Below are 11,976 nucleotides of genomic sequence, written 5' to 3'. Positions count from 1 at the left end.
CAGGGAGTCACCTCCGCCCCTGGTGTATGAGATGGACGCCATACTCGATGACCCAGAGTAAAGGAGCCTTTGGCTTCTCCTATTCTTGATTGCTCTTTGCTTTTTCCTTGATTCTCAACTAATCTTATGTTGTTGGCCTTGATAGGACGAACAAACCCTTGCGCATCGGGCCAAGTAGGCCAAATCGGCAGCGGAACCGGGTTCGGTATCAGACATTGAATTGGCAAAGGATGCCACAGATGATGCCACGCCTAGCCCCCGGTCCAATCCCCTGCGCGAGGGCATGGGACAAACCTCATTTGCTGGAGCGAACATCAAGGTTTCTCCTCCGTTGCCTGCCAAGGAGATGGGAGAGGATCATCAGGAAGAAGCCCGTCAGAAGAAGGCGGCCACTCTTGCTCCCCCTCAGCCGACGTCCAAGGAGGGGATTCATCAGCAAGGGCTTCCACTGTGGGGTCTGTTCACGTTTAGGCCTCCATCGCAGAGGGGGCGGCCGCCAATCGCACGCCAGCAATAAGCATTGCCGGGGAAGGGGAAGTTTGTTCCCAACAGTCGCCAACAGGTAAGCCACTTGCCTTTGAATCCTTTTCTAAAATCATTTGCTTTCTTGATTCTTGAATTAAGCTTCTGATTCTCATATTGTTCTTCCCTCCAACTTCCTTCACAGCTCCCCTACTCGAGGAGAGGGAACTTTTGGAGGAGGTGGCTGACATATATAGGAAAGGACGCCCCTACGAAGGCCGCCAGGATCACCGTCAGAGAGGGTCACGCAGAAGCCTCCTGGGATATCCAAGAGGTCCCAGAAGGAATAGAGAAAACCCCTGGCAGCATGTATGGTCCCATCATGGTGGTTGAGGATAAAGCACCTATCCAGTTCGATGCTTCAAACTTAATGGTGACTCCTCCCGTGAAAGTAACACAATCCCCTGCGAATAGCTTGGCGCTGATCTTATCTCACCCCATTCCGGCAGCCCCCAGCTCATCATTTCTTGCCAGGGTAAACTTTGATGATGAAATCAGCCGCATCCTGGGCCCCTGACTCATGTGGCCCAGGAGATAAATGATCCAGCTGACTGCACCAAGGACTTAGCCTTCTTGGAAATGATAGTAGCAAGATTCAAGGATGTGCAAGATAGGTACGGCCAGAAGTGGCAGAAGATCCAGAAAGGACGCAATTCCCTCAGCCTCATGAATCAGCAGTTGAAGGACAAGGGTAACGAGTTGTGCAAGTGGTACCTGGGGCAGGCTCAATCCCTTATGCATTAAGTAGACAAGTTGGCTGCCGACAAGGAGAAGGCCAACGCTCAAGACCAGCCATTAATGGAGTGCAAGGCGCTTCTTGACGCCAAAGAGAAGGGCATCCTTGCCCGAGAAGAGGCTTTGGCAGCCACTCTCCGAGGTAAGGATGATGAGCTGGAAACCCTTGTTCAGTAGCGGACCAAAGATCTGGAGGACAACCGCAAGAAGGCCATGGATGCGCCGGCCCAAGATGCTGCTGCTAAACTCAAGGAGGTTGCTGATAATCTGTCTGCTTGTTCCAAGGCCAAAGCAGAGCTTGAGATTCAGGTGGTGAAAAAGGAGGAGGACCTTGCCTAGGGCAGGAAGGAGATTGAGGCTCTCAAAGAAGGAGCATGGAAGACAACTACCACCTTAGAGGGGTTGCAATCGCAGCTCGCTTCCAAGAACCAGAATCTAGATACTGCCACCAGTACCATCGAGGGCCTAAACACCAAGATCACCACCTTGGCAAAATATCTTGAGCTAGCCAAGAACAGGGAGAGATCTCTGACAGAAGAAGTGAACACTACCGGGACCCTCCGTAAGGAGGCAAATCTCAAGCTTAAATACCAGGTTGAACTGTATGACCTCTGGTCGAAGAGCTTGCTCAACATTGCTGAGATCATCTCCTCCCAGATCACCACCATGAACATGAAGAGCTATACTTTCTCCGTTAGCCAGCATGAGGCCCCAAGCGTCAAGTTGACACATTTCTTCGAAGGCCTTATTGACGGTCTAAAGACATATGAAGATGACAAATCTACCTGCTTTGCCAGGGAGTCCCGAAAGTTTGCTCGGGATGCTATCTTCACCGTCTTGATCAACTTTGCACAACGCCACCCTGATGTCGATCTCTTTGATGCCTTCAAGAAGCTACCGGCCGGAACGGACACCTTTGCCGCCGCAGAGGTTGTTGGGCCCCTTGTAGACAAAGTGCTGCGAGTCCCCCGGGTCCAAGGAGGTCGCTGAGACTAAACTCCTGTGCTCCATTTGCAGTAATGTTGTCAAACAAAAAGACATATTTTGGCCTTATATTAGGTCTTGCTACTTTTGTGATGCAACCGTATCTTAAGTAGGTGTATGAACTAATGCTATCCTTTTAGTTTATTTTGCCCACTGTTCTCGTATGATTGTGTATCCTACGCATGCTGGTAGCTTGCCGAGGTTGACACTAGCCATAGTGCTTTGGAGGCGGACCCCTAGCAACCTGCGAGCATAGGCGCCACCGGCAAGTTTCCCTTTGATGTTTTCGATGCAACCACCTGAACGGAGGCTTGCTGGCATGGGGCTTGTCGGGCACGGGGCTTGTCTGGCTCTAATCTCGGCGGCCCCGGGAACCTTGCCAAGGCGGCTTGGTCTTGTCCCTCAGGCGTGGTTTTGACCCTGGCGGGCTCGTCTGCCCGGCAAGGAAGGCCTTCCTAAGGGGTTCTCTTGTTGGCTTGACCTTCTCATTCTTGAGCTTGGGACGACCGACAAGGTCTGTTGCCCTGGAATCCACATCGGTCTGTGCACAAGCCAGGAGGAAACAAACACCCCCATTTGTGTACACCGACACGCGGGATGTACGTGAGTTGAGCTAGCTGGTTGGTTGCCTCTCCATGAACAATGCCTGCTGCTGCCGCGCGCGTGATACGTAGATCGAGTTAGGACTTACATCGATCGAGCCCCTTGCATGAGACATGGTGAGTTGACCTAGGTGGTTGGCTGGCTGTGGATGAACAGTTCCTATTGGTGCCACCGACTCACATGCCCCAACCCAGCCCGTGGGGATTGTGAACAACACCCGACCATATAGGCGGTTGGCGCTGGATGAACATGACCTAGAGGAGGCCGTGCTGCAGTACACCACACCCCAGCTGGTTCGGATGGATGAACAGGACCCCGTCGAGACCGTAGGCACTTGGTAGTGTATGAATAGTAGCACGTGGAGGCGCAGTAGAGGAAGAAGTTGATATTGGATGAACAATAGCCTGTGGAGTCCCATTTTGCGGTATAACACACCCCTCCCGATGAACAGGAACCTGTTTCGACTGTAGGTGTTTGAACAGAAGTCTACTTCTTCAGTTTTGTGGTAGCCAGACCCGTTGTCGGTGTCAAAACTGGCGGATCTCGGGTAGGGGGTCCCGAACTGTGCGTCTAAGGCTAATGGTAACAGGAGGCGGGGGACACTACCCAGGTTCGGGCCCTCTCGATGGAGGTAATACCCTACTTCCTGCTTGATTGATCTTGATGATATGAGTATTACAAGAGTTGATCTACCATGAGATCATAGAGGCTAAACCCTAGAAGCTAGCCTATGATTATGATTGTTGTTGGCCTACGGACTAAGCCCTCCAATTTATATAGACACCGGAGGGGGCTAGGGTTACACAGAGTCGGTTACAGAGAAGGAGATCTATATATCCGAATTGCCAAGCTTGCCTTCCATGCAAAGGAGAGTCCCATCCGGACACGGGACGAAGTCTTCAATCTTGTATCTTCATAGTCCAACAGTCCGGCCAAAGTATATAGTCCGGCTGTCCGAGGACCCCTTAATCTAGGACTCCCTCAGTAGACCCTAAACCAGGCTTCAATGACAATGAGTCCGGCGCGCAGATTGTCTTCGGCATTGCAAGGCGGGTTCCTTCTCCGAATACTCCATAGAAGATTTTGAACACAAGGATCGTGTCCGGCTCTGCAAAATAATTTGCACATACTACTGTAGAGAGCACAATATCCCACAAATCTAATCTGCTGACAACTTTTTGTAGCATGACATCACACCACGACCCGGTTATTACGAACCATTTTCCCCAGCCTGCCCGTGCACGTGTTGCGAGGCAGTTTTATTGGCACGTCTTGTCGAAGCAGAGATCGTGTTCCCCTTATCGCGGGATTCTCATCAATACAGGTGTGGGTAACCCAACCACACTTGTTAATATGACTCCTTGATTTTAGGCAAGTTCCAAATGGCCACGCGGGGGATGCTTGATATTCGTCCTCTTTATAAAGGGGCCAAGGCCTGTCCTTTTCTCCCCATGCTCGATCCTTCTCTTCCTCCACCTCGAGTTCCAACACCCAAGGCTCAAGCTAAGCGCTTCGGACCTTCAACCATGTCCGGATCCAACCTTCAAGGCCGGTGGATGGCCTCCTCTGTCACAGAGGAGGACATCAAGAAGCTTAGGGAGGCCAGGTATCTCACCGCCGAAATCCCGCATAGGCTGCCTGCCCAAGGGCAGGACATCCCCACTCCCGAACCCAACGAGAGTGTCGTATTTGTTTCCCACTTCCTCCGAGGGCTAGGTTTTAGTCTTGATCCCTTTGTGAGAGGGCTCATGTTCTATTACGGGCTAGATTTCCATGATCTAGGTCCGGATTCCATCCTTCACATCTCGTCGATTATCATCGTGTGTGAAGCCTTCCTCCGCATCACCCACCACTTCGGCCTATGGCTCAAGACCTTCAATGTGAGGTCGAAGATGATTGACGAGCGTCACGCAGAGTGCAGAGGCGCTATAATAAGCAAAGGCGCCGATACCCCATGGCCAAAGGGTTCCTTCACAGAGGTTTCTGACTTATGGCAACGGGAGTGATTTTACATCACAGCTCCCCAAGGTACAAAGCGGGCGGCAGCTCTAGCGTTCCGCTCGGGCCCTCTGCCTCAACTGGTGTCATGGGTCAACAAGGGGCTGGACTGGGGGCCAGTTAACGACGTGCTGACACTGTAAAGCCGCATCCGAGACCTCCTTAAGAGGGATGTCAGTCTTGTCAACGTAATGCAAGTAATGCTGGTTCGTCGGGTCCTGCCATGCCAACGCCGATCTCTCTGTATGTGGGAGTTCAACCCGGAAGGACCGCGAACTATTCAACAATTCTTTAGTGTGACGCTCAAAGAGATGTATGGATTGTTCTTCGGATCATGAATAAAGTGTCCGGACACCACCGAGGATGCGGGTCTCAACTGCAACCGTCCGGATACCCAAGTAAGTAATTACGCTACCGAACATGCTGTCCTTTATGTTTGTTACAACATCATTCTGAAAAATTGCTCTCTGCCAGGACTGGATAAGAAAGGCAGAGAGGATCAGGTGTTCGGCCCCCCTTCCCGAAGGCTCGCCGGATCCTTTATTAACTAGGATGCTTGAGCGCACACGATATTAGGTGCCGTTAGGAGAAGATGAGGGGAGGAATAGAGAAGCCACAGGCAGGCTTCATACTTTACACATCCAAATCGGGGGAGTAAGTGCCTCCGCGAAGGAGGATAATCGAGGAGGTGAATCTAAAATCCCCTCTCCTCACGGGAAGAAAAGGACCGCCTTTGAAGACTTGGAAATGGAGGTTTCCAAATGAGGGAAGAAACCCTCGCCAGGGGGCCCTGCCCCAGAGGGCGTCCTTACCGCACAGCGCCCGTAGGGTGGCCAACCCTCAACCGAGCTGTAAGTAAAAAAAGGTACTTTGGTAAATATATCTTGTTTTATCTTTGAGAATAATAACCGAGACATATATCTTGCACTCCGGCTCGTAGCCCTTCTCCACAGAGTTCGTCTTCGGGGGATCTTCTTCTGGATATGATGGAGAGCGAAACGCCTCCCCCTGCCTCCCCGCCACATGGGGCGGACGACCCCGAGCTGTCGTCACGGAGGATTTCTCCTGATCCACCAAGGCCAGAAGTTAACACTCCGGCTGCCTCAAATCCAGAGTATTGGGCTCCCAAGGATGGCAACAAAAAGAGTCCGGGATTGTCCGGCACACGACTGGACACACTGATGGGTCTTTTGGAGCGAGCGGCTATCTCAGAGGCGCATCGTACCTTAATGGGTACGGTAGTTGAGAGGATTTCATCCGCCAAAAGCGGTTTGAATGAAGCTATTACGAGCCTGCTAAGAGGCTTTGAGGTACACAACATAATATATGTATTTTTGACGGTACCGCACACGCTAGGTGTGCTCTGTATAGATAGTAGCCTCTGAGACTCTGGTTGCCATCCAGAGGTGGCAAACAGAGGATCATAGTCCCAGGTAATGATCGCGCTGCTTCCATGTGCAGGCGGCTGAGGGTCCGGCGGCTGATCGGACTGCTGATTTTGCCAAACTGAAGTGGCAGCTTGACGTGGCAGATGCCGACATCGCGCTTGTGAACAAGCGGCTTGACGAGGCACATGGTATGTATTTTCGGCTTATCAGCAAATATTAAGAGGAGCATGATGCTAGTATCTGTAATATGCTGTGACTACAAATGGAGCTGCTGCCATGGAGACCCTTCAGGCGGAACTTGCCCGAGCCAGGGAACAAGCCAGAATAAGTGATGCGGCCGCCCTGAAGGCGGTCGAAGAGTTAAGAGCCGAATAGGCTGCTCATCGCCAGAGTGAAGAAAAAATAGCCGAGATGGCTATTGAGCTAAAAGATGCCGCCGGCCGCTATGAGCTCCTTGAAAAGGAAAGCCAAGTGAAAGCGGCTGACCTAAAGAAGGCCTTGGAGGCAGCCAAGGAAACTCGCTCTGAAATTAGAGGGATAAGAGAGGAGCTTCATGAAGCCGGACATATCACGGCTGGGAGGCCCTTTTTGTTGCAGATGAAGTCCAGTGATCTGAAGTATGCCCCTCTGGATTAGTTATGGAGTGCTGCAGACGCGTATGCGGACTTGGCAAAGAGTGCTACTGATGCGACTGAGTTTTACAAATATAGGAAAGATCATGAGGTAGAAAGGTTGTTCTGGTCGTAGTTCAGTGCCCCGACGCGTCCGCTGCCGTTAAATGAAAAGATGGCCGCATGGGCCGAGCTCCATAGGTTGTTCGGGCTTGCTATGAGGTCTGTCGTGGATCATCTTTGGCCGAAGGGACCAAGGCCAGACAGTTATTTTGGTTTGGTGCAACAATTCCTTGTTGCTGTGTCACATATCGACACTGTGAAGAGGTCGGCGTGCATAGATGGCGCGCGGATGGCTCTTGCTCTTGTTAAAACATACTGGGCAAGGATGGAGGCCACCGCTATTGCAACCCAGGGTCCGGCGGGAGGCCAGGACCCGGCCGAGCACTATTTTGAAGAAGTCCTAGAAGGCCCCCGTTTAATAGAGGCTCAGTGCTCGAAGAGTGCCATGTTCGAGTGATATGTATCTCAATTGTAAAAACAATGCTATTCTGATTATAAAGGCTGTGTTTATACTTTTGCCCGAAAGTATTATAGTGCCTCCTATACGGCCGTTTATGTATGTATATAACCTGAAAGTTTGCAGTCGTCGGCTTCAGCCCCCGCGCATATAATGCGGGGGTGTTCGAAAAAGCGTGTAATCACACTTGATCCAACGTCTTGGTCTGTTAAGGAGGTGATAGCGCGGTGAACCAGGCAATCGGACTATATAGCTTTAACACTTTCACTTAGCCATAGGAGTTTGACGGTGGGGCTACTATATAGCCCCTGGTACTTCCGCGTTCATCCGAATACGATGCACGTACGCACGTGACCGGGAAACCGATCCTTCATTAATGCGGTGGAATCGCGAAGATTCCGCTGAGTCATCGAGTGGTTGACCAGTCTTGCGCTATATCATGACAGTCAGTTTTTGGCTTTCTCTACCGAGGTGCTCATCCAGATGAACTAGGGCACAATCGCAGTAGTTCTCCCGGTGCCACCTTAGCCGATAGAGCGGAACATAAGGTAGCAAAGCATGGGAGCCGGGAAAACCCAACATTTGACCAAAGACATGATTCAGAGCGATACATATAAGGCCAAACTCGCGACACCGAACACTCCCTAAGGTATTCGGACTTTACAACATATACATGGCTGAGTAATGCCCTCCATAACGAGCCCTGAGTTTAGTACATGCATTAGTCTGGCGTGACGAAATGCCAATAACGCCAGTATCCCTCCCGGTTGTGTTAAGTGTCCAGAGGGGAAGAAGCAACAAGAGACATTAAAAAAGGTTTATGCAGGGTCTTAATCTAAAAAGAAACCTTTGAGCGGGGCCCTGCTGCACGTCTGCCCCTTTATCTCTGTTGTGCCGTATCCTGGAAGGCTGTATCACGATGATCATCTGAAAAAGGAAAAACCCAGGTGAAAGACTTCATGCGATAAATTGGTTATTCTGAACTGATCATGAAGATGCAATATGTTATTGTACTAATAGGGTCAAGCCAAACTATGGTTTTTTTACATGCGTGCAGCCCCTAGCACCACCTATGGGGGTATATCCATCGTCCCAAGCTCAGGTGTATCTGGGCTGTTACAACAGGTGGTGCGCCAGACTTGTATAACCGTGTCTGTGGTCTTGACGACCGATCATTTATTCTAGTTGGAGAGGCCGTTCAGTGTTCGGCTGCTAGAGCTGCCACATATTCTTCCACACATAAAGAACGCTCTATATTTCCGCTAGCTGTTATGACGCCACGTGGACCGGGCATCTTAAGTTTGAGATAAGCGTTGTGCGGTACTACATTAAAACGAGCGAAGGCCGTTCTTCCAAGAAGTGCGCGATAGCCACTTCGGAATGGAGCGATGTCGAAGGTTAATTCTTCGCTTCTAAAGTTGTCGGGAGAACCGAATACAACCTCTAGTACTAGAGAGCCCGTGCAGCAGGCCTCTACGCCTGGTATTACTCCTTTAAAGGTAGTATTACTTTGGCTGATTCTTGACGGGTCTATCCCCATTTTGCGGACAGTGTCCTGATATATCAGATTAAGACTACTGCCGCCGTCCATAAGGACTTGGGTGAGATGGTATCCATCAATTATTGGGTCGAGCACCAAGGCAGCCGATCCTCCGTGCCGGATACTAGTCAGATGATCCCTACGATCAAAAGTGATCGGGGCCGACCAAGGATTGAATTTGGGGGCGATGGGCTCTATAGCGTATACGTCTCGGAGTGCGCGTTTGCGCCTTCTCTTTGGTATGTGAGTTGCGTAAATCATATTCACTGTTTTTACTTCTGGTGGGAATTGTTTTCTGTCCCACAGTGTTCGGCTGGCGAGGTTCATCCTCGTCTTCACTTGGCGTCTCCCTCCCTTTGTGTTCGGCGTTGAGCTTGCCGGCCTGCTTGAAAACCCAACATTCTCTGTGGGTGTGATTTGCAGGTTTTTCAGGGGTGCCATGAATCTGACATAATTTGTCTAGAATCTTATTTAGGCTAGATGGTCCATCTTTGCTGCCTTTAAATGGCTTTTTCCATTGACCGGGTCGAGAGACCCTGAATCCGATGTTGACGGTCGTGTTATCTGGGCTGTCTTCATTGTTTTGACACTTGTTTTTATTGCATCGCGGCTTCCCGTTGCCATCCCTGACTTCGGATGTGCTTGGGTCGCTGGTGCCGCTATGGGCCAGCCAACTGTCCTCACCCGTGCAAAAGCGAGTCATAAGGCTTGTTAAGGCTGCCATTGTCCTCGAATTTTCCTGGCCGAGGTGTCTGGCAAGCCATTCGTCCCAGACACTGTGTTTGAAAGCCGCTAAAGCTTCGACATCCGGGCAGTCGACAATTTGATTCTTCTTAGTGAGAAATCTGTTCCAAAGCTTTTGGGCCGACTCTTCGGGCTGTTGAATTATGTGACTTAAATCGTCTGCATCTGGAGGTCGTACATAGGTCCCTTGAAAATTGGCCCTAAAAGCATCCTCAGGTTCTTCCCAACTTCCACTTGAGTTTTCGGGGTGACTCTCCGGGCTGTTGAATTATGTGACTGAAATCGTCTGCATCCGGAGGTCGGACATAGGTCCCTTGAAAATTGGCCCTAAAAGCATCCTCAAGTTCTTCCCAACTTCCAATTGAGTTTTCGGGGAGGCTTTTCAACCAGTGCCGAGCTGGTCCTTTTAACTTGAGGGGTAGGTATTTTATGGCGTGGAGGTCATCTCCGTGAGACATGTGGATGTGAAGGATAAAGTCCTCAATCCAGACCCTAGGGTCTGTCGTTCCGTCATATGCCTCTATATTCACGGGTTTAAATCCTTCTGGAAATTCATGATCCAACACCTCATCGGTGAAGCACAGGGGGTGCGCGGCACCCCTGTATTTGGATGTATCATGGCATGCTGTCGACGGTGGTTGTGTTCGGTGTTGATTCCGTGCTGGTATTCAATCAATATGCCCATTTTGATGGCTGTGATCCTGCACTGGGGCACGCTTCCTAGATCCATAGATGGACCTGGCCATACCAGATTTTTTATCCAGGACCTCACGTAAATCGTGTGCTGACTTGTGTGCGGCATCATTGGCCGCCCTGTCGCGGCCACGGGGTGGTCGGTCCGGCTGATTGGCCGTATTATTTTTCGGCAGAATGGGCTCGATGGCCTCGTCATCGAATTCGGGCAGCAGCTTGCGCTTTGGATAGCTCTTTGTGTGGCGATCACCACCGTATTTTTCTTCAGTGTCAAGCACTTTGTTCCATCTACGGTTGAGCATATCCTGCGAGGCCTTAAGCTTTTGCTTCTGATTCTTCAAGCTCCTCGCGATGTCAATGAGCCTTCTCTGGAGGTTCTCTTGCTCCAAGTGTTTTTCTGGGATGATGAGGGCATCGTCGTCCGGACTGTTCTCCTCTTCGGAGACAAGTTAATGAATTTTACCCTCGGGATCGCTGTCATCGGACATCTGCTCCGGGCTATGTTCACCGTCCCCTGGCTCATCCTGCTCCATCACTGGGTCCATGGGGTCGTCGTTTCCTTTGGAGTCGACGGGGTGTTGTTTTTTCTTGCGCTATTATCATTGTTTTTATTGTGGCGGGATTTAGGGTGGTGCCCATGTCGTCGCTTCGGTGGCTTATCAAGGGGATTATCCTTCTTTGCATCTGTCGATGTCAAAACCGGCGGATCTCGGGTAGGGGGTCCCGATCTGTGTGTCTAGGCTGATGGTAACAGGAAGCAAGGGACACAATGTTTACCCAGTTTCGGGCCCTCTCAATGGAGGTAAAACCCTACTTCCTGCTTGATTAATATTGAAGATATGAGTTGTACAAGAGTAGATCTACCACGAGATCGTAGAGGATAAAACCTAGAAGCTAGCCTATGATGGTATTATTGTAATTGTGATCGGCCTTCTAAGGACCAACCTCTCCGGTTTATATAGACATCGGAGAGGGCTAGGGTTTACATGGAGTCGGTTACCAGGAAGGAAACACGATATCTGGATCGCCAAGCTTGCCTTCCATGCAAAGGAGAGTCCCATCTAGACACGGGCCGAAGTCTTGAGTCTTGTATCTTCACGCTTCAATAGTCCGGACGATGTATACAGTTCGGCTGTCCGGATACCCCCTAATCCAGGACTCCCTCAGTAGCCCCTAAACCAGGCTTCAATGACGATGAGTCCGGCACGCAGTATTGTCTTCGGCATTGCAAGGCGTGTTCCATCTCCGAATACTCCAAAGTATCTGTTACGACAAATAGTGTCCGGCTTCCCATCAATGTTGTACTCCTCAGCTTCAGTGTCTCAATAATAACCATCTCCACGTGTCGAGCGAATGCGAGGAGCCGAGGTATTTTCGCATTTGCCACCCTCAATCCTCCGGGCTGACCATCTATTTGAAGGGATGGGGATTCTCAGATCCAAACCTCACTCTCCCTCCCTGAGCTAGCATCCAACAGAGTGCTCCGCAAAAAACCATTCCAACATGGCCGTCCGTCATAGCTCTTCTACTCGCCCTACTTGTTCCAAGTCGGGGGATTGGGAAGAGTGTTCAGTTCCTCATAGCCATTTGATAGAGTTACAAACCCAAGGGTTTCTCCCACTGGTGTTCATGGTCCCT

Source organism: Triticum dicoccoides, chromosome 2B, assembly GCF_002162155.2.
Source record: "Triticum dicoccoides isolate Atlit2015 ecotype Zavitan chromosome 2B, WEW_v2.0, whole genome shotgun sequence".
Classification (NCBI taxonomy): domain Eukaryota; kingdom Viridiplantae; phylum Streptophyta; class Magnoliopsida; order Poales; family Poaceae; genus Triticum; species Triticum dicoccoides.
This window is presented reverse-complemented; position numbering follows the sequence as displayed.